This window comes from Aythya fuligula, chromosome 17, assembly GCF_009819795.1.
Source record: "Aythya fuligula isolate bAytFul2 chromosome 17, bAytFul2.pri, whole genome shotgun sequence".
Classification (NCBI taxonomy): domain Eukaryota; kingdom Metazoa; phylum Chordata; class Aves; order Anseriformes; family Anatidae; genus Aythya; species Aythya fuligula.
Genome location: NC_045575.1, coordinates 11,178,588 through 11,191,073, shown reverse-complemented (window position 1 = coordinate 11,191,073; position 12,486 = coordinate 11,178,588).

The window sequence follows — 12,486 nt, the reverse complement described above, 5'->3', positions numbered from 1 at the left end:
CCTTGGAAAACCGGTCAAAGTCTCTTCAAACCCCGTAAACTGATGGTTTCCTCTAACTGGCACTGATGCTTCAGCTGCATCCTCTAAATCCCATTTTACTGCTTCTGCTTCCTAAGCAGGTGACAGAAACTCCTAACCGGAGAGCAGAGGAGCTGTAGTTCTGTATACAGGAAATATTTGGAAGTTTTGAAGATGCTTCCCTTGCTCAGCTGCCATCCCTATGTTAATCAATCACCCCATCTTTTGCCTTCCAGCAAAAGTCTTGATGCAGTTCTTAAGGCAAGTTATTTCTGAAAATCCTCAGCCACCTCTGTGCACGCCAAACCTTTCATGGCCCTGTGCAATGCGCGGATGGCAGCGATAAATCAGCTTGTGGAATGAATGGCAACATGTGGGGAAGGAATTTGCAGGTGGCTTCGCGCTGTTTCGCAGGTCCCTGAATTAGAGGTAATGAGGAAACAAGCGGTAGAAACCAAAACTTGGGCAAGGCTGAGATCAAGAATTGGCTACAGTGTTGAAGAGGACCTTTGGGCAAGGGGCGATTGCTGGCTGGCTCCAGGCGCGTGCCTGAGGCTCTCTGACCAACTGTATGATAGATTTGGGCGCGTGGACAGCATGTGGGGCTACAGGGAGAGTACATGTAGTAGTGAAAAAGGGCAATAAACGCCTCCTGTTCAAGAGGCATCGGAGTCTGTGTCTTGCATCCCTTCAGCAACACAAATATTTGGCTCCAGATCCAAAATGTCATGTATTTGGCAATTTTATTTATGGTAGCACTCCCCACCCCTCCCATCCCCTCTTTTCCCTTCCCTCCACCCCCCTCCCCTACGCTCCCTGTCCCTACACTCTGCTACACTCCCCTCCCCTATCCTACCCTACACTGCCCTAAACTCCACTCCCCTACACCATCCTATACTCTCCCACGCTACGCTACCCTATCCTATCCTCCCTTACACTATCTTCCTCTGCCCTCCCCTGCCCTGCCTGTCCCTCCCTGTCCCTCCCTTCCCCTCCCATCCCCTCTTTTCCCTTCCCTCCCCTCCCCTACGCTCCCTGTCCCTACACTCTGCTACACTCCCCTCCCCTATCCTACCCTACACACCCCTATACTACCCTACACTCCCCTTTGCTACACTACCCAACATTACCCTATGCTCCCCTGCCCTACGCTCCCCTACACTCCCCTCCCCTATCCTACCCTACACTCCCCTAAACTCCACTCCCCTACACTCCCCTTTGCTACACTCCCCTACGCTACACTACGCTACACTACCCTATCCTATCCTCCCTTACACTATCTTCCCCTGCCCTCCCCAGCCCTCCCTGTCCCTCCCCGCCCCTCCCCTCCCCTCCCCTCCCCTCCTGTCCAATCCCCTCCCCTGCCCTCCCCTCCCCTGCCCTCCCCTGCCCTGCCCTCCCCTCCCCTCCCCTCCCCTGCCCTGCCCTGCCCTGCCCTGCCCTCCCCTCCCCTCCCGTTCCCCTCCCCTCCCCTCCCGTTCCCCTCCCCTCCCGTTCCCCTCCCCTCCCCTCCCCTCCCCTCCCGTTCCCCTCCCCTCCCGTTCCCCTCCCCTCCTCTCCCCTTCCCTTCCCTTCCCCTCTTTTCTTCTTCTCTCTTCTTTCTTTCAGGTAACTTCAAATCGCTTCAGTCATTCTCATAGCTCACGTCCCTGGCTGATTCACAGGAGCCCATCAGCAGCAACCATAAGTGCTCCTGCTGCTGTGTCACTAGTCGAGCAATGGTCTCCGACTGGGAATCACTGACTTTGTTGTGTGGCTCAGACAGGTGCCTTTCAGTTCCACCCTGGCCTGGACATGTCCTCTTGCTGTGTCCCCACCTACATCGCAGTTCTGCTTAGAAGCAGCAGCACGGTTTGGAAGTAGTCCCACTACTTGCATTTTCAAGTGTTTAGCTTGGCTAGCCGGGTGGTGTCTGTCAATAGAAGACAACAAAGAGATTTTGGTTAGAAACAGCTGAGTAGTTCCTTTCCACAAGGGCAATGAAAGAAAGCTTACAAATTCACAAAACTTACGGGTGGTAGTTGGAAATATCGGTCTGCAGTCTCTATTTCCTTCTTCATCTCAATTCTCTTTTGGCCTGTGGAGCTTTTTGGATCAGAGGAGAAGATCCGCTGTCATACGGAGTTTTGGATACTGCAAGGGAAGTGAAGAATTATACTGAGAACTCTTTTCAAACTCACCTGCAATCATCACAGAAAAGAATACCGAAAGAACACCGCTTTATCACGGGAAGCATAAATTTGAGCATAGGTGTCCTATAGCTGAAGCGAGGTTAAGCAGGTTCCAAACAAGGTGAAGGAGCACACCCATAATCATTTCCATAAAGCTGTGCTTTCAAACAAATGGTTTAAAGACTTAGATTGTCTTACAAGTGAAGAACGAAAAAATAAACAAACACAAATTACCAGGACATACAGTTTTCCTCTAGCTTGCTTTGCTTCTTTCAGAATCTGAGTCTGGAGTGACAATCAGGGAGCAGCGTTGTGCAGAAATGCCAAAGCCTCCCCAGCTTGTTGTACCTTCGTCAACAAGGGCTTTGATACTGCTGCCTCCTCAGCAACATCAGCAGTTTCCTAGGAAAGCTGGTGTCCACCAGGTCAAATAGGAATGGGAAACCCCTCTTGCCACAACTTCACACTCACACCAGAGTCGGCAGGACAGGCCGATGGACAGAGAAGTGTCTGTAAGAGTGTTAGAAAACAGACTTTAGAACAGATTCCCGTCAACCCAGGAAAAATTACTTGCTCATCCCTTCAGACTGAACTCTAAGTAGAAGTAGGTGATCCCAAGCTGCCTTCCTGACATCTATGCTGCAAAGTCATCAAATGTGACATGTTACTGTACCAGCCTGTTATGAAGATAAACAGGAGTTTGAGGTTATGCTGTTTGATTAGAATTAAGCTCAAAGAGTTAGTCCTTTGGTATGTTTTTGTCTGCAAGTGTTTTCACTGTTTCCCAGACAATGTCTCCAGCAAGCTAGCTGCTTGTTTCATTTGTTCTCTTCTGTTCCATTCTGGTTTGTTTTGTTTTCTCAGTGAGGATTCTTAGAGAAATGAGATTAAAGTGATCATATTGTACGTCCATCCCTCCCCTTCACTTGTCCGGAGCTTTTACCTTGTCCACCAGGCTGAATGAACTCGGTCATAGGCGCAGTTGTGTCAAAGCCATTCTGTTGCTAGACATGTTGTGAAAACAGACAGCTAAGTAGTGGGGAGAGGGCGTGCTGCTGTCTGCAGTGTGACCTCAGCGCTTACCAAGCAGTAGGGAATACACAGAGAAGGGCGCTAGGAAAACTTCAAGCGCCAGATACATTTTATGTGGAAACCATATTTCCCAAGATAACGCTGGACACAACTCCATAATCAAAATGTATTCATTTCTTGGTTCATCCAACTCCTAGGTTTTACTTTTAAAAAGTTTCTGTCTTGGCTTAAAGCACTCTTCCAACCTCTCTTTCCAGTTACTAGCATTCCCTGAAATAGCTAATCCCATTTTTTTCTTTGTACAATCTCCCACTCTCTTCGTTTTCCTCTCCCCAAGAAACTTAGAACTGCTCTCTTCATACTTGACCACGAGATATGGAGCTGTATCAGCCAGAAGGAAGTTTCCTTCACACTTGCCGCTTCTTACGGTATCTGGACTCTTACCTTGACTCTTACTCGCTCTTCCTACATTAGCACAAAGAAAGCTGTTTTGGAGATCTGATGTCTTCTTTTTCCAGAAACTACCCTGAATCACCTTTACGAGAGCTGTCCCACGCTGCGAGCATAAGTCTTACAGTCTGCCCAGATATTTGCCTTCCAGGCCAATAACCGAATCTGTCGAGTTAAGAACATGTAATTAATGGAAAGGAAATCCTTTTATTTATTTATTTTTTTTTTCCCCAAGACCAAGAAGGAACGAATTGTGGGGAACACGCAAAACTCAGGTGAAAACTCAGGTGAAAAATGAAATGAAAAATGTTAAGGTCAGGCAGCTTGCCCACTGCAAGTGCTAGCCTGAAAGCAGATGGAGTGCATCTTCATACACCACAGCCTGAGACGCTACTCAACAGGCCAGCCCATGTGATGAAGTACATTGCTGTCCTGAATTTTAACGTGGCAGGGGTACTCTTAAGCCTCTTGTTTATGCTTAACAAAAAACCCCCACTTTTTTTTCCTCAGCCAGGCATCAAAACACTTACAGAAGGGCACGGGCCCTCTCTGTGCACCTCAAGGTGGGATCCACAAATCCTCACGTGGTTTCATCACATCCAGCACCCTTCTCTGTCCCTCCCAGCTAAACGTGCACAGAGGCAGCTGTTCCCAAAGTGCTGTGCTGACATAATTCAGTTCTGTTTCTGAAGTCATCACCGCAGGCGCCTCACAATGACAGCACAACACTCTCTGTAGCTAATGCGTATGTCTCAGAAACAGCTAGAGAAGTACCACTATGCCCAAACTGACTTTAATTAGAGTAGTTCCAAAATTATTCTCTGCTCCCCTACGTCTGTGGAAGGTGTGGGATAAATCTTTTCCTCGAGAAAGGATTACAGACAAAAAGAGCTTGATTCTGATACGTTGCCCGTACTTGTAGGGCAGCTGACCTTTTATTTCCATGTAAGAAAAAAGAAGGTCAAATCAACAATTGTCCTCCTCCGAGCTGGGAATATGAAATAACCCCAATTATCAAGGAAGCCTTCATAAGGAAACTATGCATTTCCTTGTTAAACATCTTGTTTCTTCGGAAAACTTTTCCAGTCCTTTGCAACTGCGGTGGTCTGGATCAGGTGGGCAGCCGAGTTCCACCACGGCCGCTCTCTCACTCCCCCTCCTCAAAGGGAAAGGGGGAGAAAATACGGTGCAAATGGCTCAAGGGCTGAGATAAGGACGGGGAGATCGCTCAACAATTATCGTGACGGGCAAAGACTCAGCATAGGGAGATAGTAAGATTTATTGCCTACTACCAACTAGACAAGTGAGAAACAAAGGAAAGAAACCAAAAACGCCTTCTCCCCATCTGCCCTCTTCCACCTCCTCCGCCAGAGCAGCGCAGGGAAACAGGGGACTGAGGGCTGTGGTCAGTCCCCGACGCTTTGTCCCCGCCGCTCCTTGTCGGTCACTCCCTGCCCCTGCTCCCCGCGGGGTCCCTCCCACGGGATGCCGCCCTTCCCCAGCTGATCCCACATGGGCTGCCCACAGGCAGCAGCTCCTCAAGCACTGCTCTCACACGGCTCCATCCCACGGGGTCCATCCCTCCCCCAGGAGCAAACTGCTCCAGCACGGGTCCCCCACGCGTGGGCGGCAGCTCCCCCCAGACCCCCTGCTCCTGCGTGGGCTCCTGTCCACGGGCTGCAGCTCCGGCCCGGGGCCTGCTCCTGCGGGGGCTCTCCATGGGCCGCAGCCTCCTCCAGGCCACATCCACCTGCTCCACCGGGGGCTCCTCCACGGGCTGCAGTGTGGAGATCTGCCCCGTGTGGAACCCATGGGCTGCAGGAGGACAGCCTGCTCCACCAGGGGCCTCTCCACAGTGTTCTAAATGAAGTCTCAACTCCATCTGAATTTTGTAATATTTATACTTATATATGATTCCCCATAATGCGCAGCTGCTTACCAGCGAGGGGCAGTTGTGTGCACGGGTCCGCTTCTCTCAGCTCGAGCTTCTCTCCAGCTCCGGTGCGCCCATTTCCAGCGACTTTCAGTACGAGCTTCTCTGAGTGGTTTGCTGAGTTTGGCCGAACCTGTCTTCATGAGGCGATCAATGGGCCTGTTCCCGTCCTGGTCTCTGTTCTGCTAGTCTGTTCCTTTTCATTCCTTCTTTCTGCTTCTTTATTGATGACATAAAGGAAGGCAACACGATGTATTGAAATGTTTTTGTTTGTTTGTTTGTTTTTATCTTGAGGGCAAGCTCCCCTCTTATACCCTTCTCTCCACAGCAGTTCTTTTCAAAGCAACTTTTCATTGGTCAAACAACTTTGAATATAACAACAACAGCAGACACCCAGAAACATCCATGCCTTAAGGGCTGGAGAACACACAACCCGAGACTGCATGGAGTCTCCTGAATCACCCTTCTTTGTTCCCTCTGGACTTTTATATTCCTGATGGCCTCATCGTTAAGGGTCTAATGTTATCTCAACCACCCGGCTTTCCAACCCCCATGGCCACATTCCCAAATCTCCCCCTTCTTTATTAATATCTAACCATTTTCTCGACACAAATTACCACTCCATATATAACAATCCCTCCTCTTCTTTTGAATATCGTTAATTCTTGTCTTGTCTTCGAATTTGGCCACGGCCAATTGAACCACGAGAGAATGCCATCGCAATATTCTCTGCAAGATTTATAAAGAAGTTTTTAGCAACTGTTTGAATTCCATATCTAGAATATTTCACCCAACTCATTTTTCCACAGGACGTATAATAATCGTCACTAGCAGCATCACACACATCAAATTTGATTGATCAAAGTAGATAACCAATCCTCTAGGTATATTTCTCAGCTATTATTTCAATCGCTACAATTAGCATCCAACAGGGGTAGCTATGCCCTGATATACTTCTTCAAGTTCCTGTTATGGCTCCCTTTTCACCTGACCCATCCTGGAACCTTCAAATAAGTTCCGAATCCCTGGAACCCTCAAAGAGGTTCCGAATCCTTGGCTGTGCCTGTGTCTAGAGGTGTCTTGCAAGTGGTTAACCCACCCACGAATTCTTAGCTTCAGAACTAAATTCCGTCTCAGTTACACCCCGACACACAATCACACAACCGAATCCACCCAACCGAACGGTATCTTCGTTCAGGTCTTCGCGCGCAGAATTACGGGTCACCAAATAAGAGCTCTTGGTTCTTTACTTGCTTCTTACGTTCAAAATCTTCTTGGACTCTAGTACCGCTATCGGCAAGGGCCACTATGTGGGGCGCCTCCCTTTACCGGTCACAGATCCAAAGTCCAAGAAGATCACGTCGGGGTCACCAATTTGTTATAAACGAAGTCTCAACTCAATCTGAATTTTGTAATATTTATAAAACAAATATTTATAAAAGGTATAAAAGGCACGTAAACAGCGCTGGGTGTGCGGGGAGTCTACGCTCCACCAACACGCACACACAAACATCAAACATTCTAAGTATACAGAACATCGCTTTTACATACTCAACCCAAGTATGCCTATACGTATGTACAATCAGAAAAGGTAACAAACAATCCTTTAAGTTCCATGACTTAAAAGTCTCCATTTTGCATTCCTTTTGAACAATACGTCTCGCTCTAAGTTGTCAAGCAACTCGGTCTTCAGGCCTTATGTATCCCGTTCTTCCTGGATCGAAGAAAAGCTTCTTCTCACAGAAGCCACCCCTATGGCCCCCTGCTACCAACACCTTGCCACGTAAACCCACCAGAGCAACTCTTTCCGTGAAGAAATTTTTCATAATAACCAACCTAAGCCTCCCCTGGTACAGCTTGAGGGTTTTTGTTCTTGTCTTGTGAATTGGGGCTTGGGAGAAGAGAGCGATCCCCACCTCTCTGGAGCCTCCTTTAAGCTTACTGTAGAGCACAGGAAGGTCTCCCCCGAGCCTCCTTTTCTCCAGGCTGAACAGCCCCAGCTCCCTCAGCCGCTCCTCACAAGACTTGTTCTCTAAACCCTTAACAAGCTTCAGAGCCCTTCTCCGGACACGCTCCAGCACCTCGAGGTCTTCGCTGAACACAGTGCTCGAGGTGCGGCCTCACCAGAGCCGAGCACAGAGGGACAACGGCTTCCCTAGTCCTGATGGCCACTCTATTTCTGATACAAGCCAGGTGCATATATATGTATAGACGTATATATACACAGCACTAGTACATGTTCCTTGGAAAACCGGTCAAAGTCTCTTCAAACCCCGTAAACTGATGGTTTCCTCTAACTGGCACTGATGCTTCAGCTGCATCCTCTAAATCCCATTTTACTGCTTCTGCTTCCTAAGCAGGTGACAGAAACTCCTAACCGGAGAGCAGAGGAGCTGTAGTTCTGTATACAGGAAATATTTGGAAGTTTTGAAGATGCTTCCCTTGCTCAGCTGCCATCCCTATGTTAATCAATCACCCCATCTTTTGCCTTCCAGCAAAAGTCTTGATGCAGTTCTTAAGGCAAGTTATTTCTGAAAATCCTCAGCCACCTCTGTGCACGCCAAACCTTTCATGGCCCTGTGCAATGCGCGGATGGCAGCGATAAATCAGCTTGTGGAATGAATGGCAACATGTGGGGAAGGAATTTGCAGGTGGCTTCGCGCTGTTTCGCAGGTCCCTGAATTAGAGGTAATGAGGAAACAAGCGGTAGAAACCAAAACTTGGGCAAGGCTGAGATCAAGAATTGGCTACAGTGTTGAAGAGGACCTTTGGGCAAGGGGCGATTGCTGGCTGGCTCCAGGCGCGTGCCTGAGGCTCTCTGACCAACTGTATGATAGATTTGGGCGCGTGGACAGCATGTGGGGCTACAGGGAGAGTACATGTAGTAGTGAAAAAGGGCAATAAACGCCTCCTGTTCAAGAGGCATCGGGAGTCTGTGTCTTGCATCCCTTCAGCAACACAAATATTTGGCTCCAGATCCAAAATGTCATGTATTTGGCAATTTTATTTATGGTAGCACTCCCCACCCCTCCCATCCCCTCTTTTCCCTTCCCTCCACCCCCCTCCCCTACGCTCCCTGTCCCTACACTCTGCTACACTCCCCTCCCCTATCCTACCCTACACTGCCCTAAACTCCACTCCCCTACACCATCCTATACTCTCCCACGCTACGCTACCCTATCCTATCCTCCCTTACACTATCTTCCTCTGCCCTCCCCTGCCCTGCCTGTCCCTCCCTGTCCCTCCCTTCCCCTCCCATCCCCTCTTTTCCCTTCCCTCCCCTCCCCTACGCTCCCTGTCCCTACACTCTGCTACACTCCCCTCCCCTATCCTACCCTACACACCCCTATACTCCCCTCCCCTATACTACCCTACACTCCCCTTTGCTACACTACCCAACATTACCCTATGCTCCCCTGCCCTACGCTCCCCTACACTCCCCTCCCCTATCCTACCCTACACTCCCCTAAACTCCACTCCCCTACACTCCCCTTTGCTACACTCCCCTACGCTACACTACGCTACACTACCCTATCCTATCCTCCCTTACACTATCTTCCCCTGCCCTCCCCAGCCCTCCCTGTCCCTCCCAGCCCCTCCCCTCCCCTCCCCTCCCCTCCTGTCCAATCCCCTCCCCTGCCCTCCCCTCCCCTGCCCTCCCCTGCCCTGCCCTCCCCTCCCCTCCCCTCCCCTGCCCTGCCCTGCCCTGCCCTGCCCTCCCCTCCCCTCCCCTCCCGTTCCCCTCCCCTCCCCTCCCGTTCCCCTCCCCTCCCCTCCCCTCCCCTCCCCTCCCGTTCCCCTCCCCTCCCGTTCCCCTCCCCTCCTCTCCCCTTCCCTTCCCTTCCCCTCTTTTCTTCTTCTCTCTTCTTTCTTTCAGGTAACTTCAAATCGCTTCAGTCATTCTCATAGCTCACGTCCCTGGCTGATTCACAGGAGCCCATCAGCAGCAACCATAAGTGCTCCAGCTGCTGTGTCACTAGTCGAGCAATGGTCTCCGACTGGGAATCACTGACTTTGTTGTGTGGCTCAGACAGGTGCCTTTCAGTTCCACCCTGGCCTGGACATGTCCTCTTGCTGTGTCCCCACCTACATCGCAGTTCTGCTTAGAAGCAGCAGCACGGTTTGGAAGTAGTCCCACTACTTGCATTTTCAAGTGTTTAGCTTGGCTAGCCGGGTGGTGTCTGTCAATAGAAGACAACAAAGAGATTTTGGTTAGAAACAGCTGAGTAGTTCCTTTCCACAAGGGCAATGAAAGAAAGCTTACAAATTCACAAAACTTACGGGTGGTAGTTGGAAATATCGGTCTGCAGTCTCTATTTCCTTCTTCATCTCAATTCTCTTTTGGCCTGTGGAGCTTTTTGGATCAGAGGAGAAGATCCGCTGTCATACGGAGTTTTGGATACTGCAAGGGAAATGAAGAATTATACTGAGAACTCTTTTCAAACTCACCTGCAATCATCACAGAAAAGAATACCGAAAGAACACCGCTTTATCACGGGAAGCATAAATTTGAGCATAGGTGTCCTATAGCTGAAGCGAGGTTAAGCAGGTTCCAAACAAGGTGAAGGAGCACACCCATAATCATTTCCATAAAGCTGTGCTTTCAAACAAATGGTTTAAAGACTTAGATTGTCTTACAAGTGAAGAACGAAAAAATAAACAAACACAAATTACCAGGACATACAGTTTTCCTCTAGCTTGCTTTGCTTCTTTCAGAATCTGAGTCTGGAGTGACAATCAGGGAGCAGCGTTGTGCAGAAATGCCAAAGCCTCCCCAGCTTGTTGTACCTTCGTCAACAAGGGCTTTGATACTGCTGCCTCCTCAGCAACATCAGCAGTTTCCTAGGAAAGCTGGTGTCCACCAGGTCAAATAGGAATGGGAAACCCCTCTTGCCACAACTTCACACTCACACCAGAGTCGGCAGGACAGGCCGATGGACAGAGAAGTGTCTGTAAGAGTGTTAGAAAACAGACTTTAGAACAGATTCCCGTCAACCCAGGAAAAATTACTTGCTCATCCCTTCAGACTGAACTCTAAGTAGAAGTAGGTGATCCCAAGCTGCCTTCCTGACATCTATGCTGCAAAGTCATCAAATGTGACATGTTACTGTACCAGCCTGTTATGAAGATAAACAGGAGTTTGAGGTTATGCTGTTTGATTAGAATTAAGCTCAAAGAGTTAGTCCTTTGGTATGTTTTTGTCTGCAAGTGTTTTCACTGTTTCCCAGACAATGTCTCCAGCAAGCTAGCTGCTTGTTTCATTTGTTCTCTTCTGTTCCATTCTGGTTTGTTTTGTTTTCTCAGTGAGGATTCTTAGAGAAATGAGATTAAAGTGATCATATTGTACGTCCATCCCTCCCCTTCACTTGTCCGGAGCTTTTACCTTGTCCACCAGGCTGAATGAACTCGGTCATAGGCGCAGTTGTGTCAAAGCCATTCTGTTGCTAGACATGTTGTGAAAACAGACAGCTAAGTAGTGGGGAGAGGACGTGCTGCTGTCTGCAGTGTGACCTCAGCGCTTACCAAGCAGTAGGGAATACACAGAGAAGGGCGCTAGGAAAACTTCAAGCGCCAGATACATTTTATGTGGAAACCATATTTCCCAAGATAACGCTGGACACAACTCCATAATCAAAATGTATTCATTTCTTGGTTCATCCAACTCCTAGGTTTTACTTTTAAAAAGTTTCTGTCTTGGCTTAAAGCACTCTTCCAACCTCTCTTTCCAGTTACTAGCATTCCCTGAAATAGCTAATCCCATTTTTTTCTTTGTACAATCTCCCACTCTCTTCGTTTTCCTCTCCCCAAGAAACTTAGAACTGCTCTCTTCATACTTGACCACGAGATATGGAGCTGTATCAGCCAGAAGGAAGTTTCCTTCACACTTGCCGCTTCTTACGGTATCTGGACTCTTACCTTGACTCTTACTCGCTCTTCCTACATTAGCACAAAGAAAGCTGTTTTGGAGATCTGATGTCTTCTTTTTCCAGAAACTACCCTGAATCACCTTTACGAGAGCTGTCCCACGCTGCGAGCATAAGTCTTACAGTCTGCCCAGATATTTGCCTTCCAGGCCAATAACCGAATCTGTCGAGTTAAGAACATGTAATTAATGGAAAGGAAATCCTTTTATTTATTTATTTTTTTTTTTCCCCAAGACCAAGAAGGAACGAATTGTGGGGAACACGCAAAACTCAGGTGAAAACTCAGGTGAAAAATGAAATGAAAAATGTTAAGGTCAGGCAGCTTGCCCACTGCAAGTGCTAGCCTGAAAGCAGATGGAGTGCATCTTCATACACCACAGCCTGAGACGCTACTCAACAGGCGAGCCCATGTGATGAAGTACATTGCTGTCCTGAATTTTAACGTGGCAGGGGTACTCTTAAGCCTCTTGTTTATGCTTAACAAAAAACCCCCACTTTTTTTTCCTCAGCCAGGCATCAAAACACTTACAGAAGGGCACGGGCCCTCTCTGTGCACCTCAAGGTGGGATCCACAAATCCTCACGTGGTTTCATCACATCCAGCACCCTTCTCTGTCCCTCCCAGCTAAACGTGCACAGAGGCAGCTGTTCCCAAAGTGCTGTGCTGACATAATTCAGTTCTGTTTCTGAAGTCATCACCGCAGGCGCCTCACAATGACAGCACAACACTCTCTGTAGCTAATGCGTATGTCTCAGAAACAGCTAGAGAAGTACCACTATGCCCAAACTGACTTTAATTAGAGTAGTTCCAAAATTATTCTCTGCTCCCCTACGTCTGTGGAAGGTGTGGGATAAATCTTTTCCTCGAGAAAGGATTACAGACAAAAAGAGCTTGATTCTGATACGTTGCCCGTACTTGTAGGGCAGCTGACCTTTATTTCCATGTAAGAAAAAAGAAG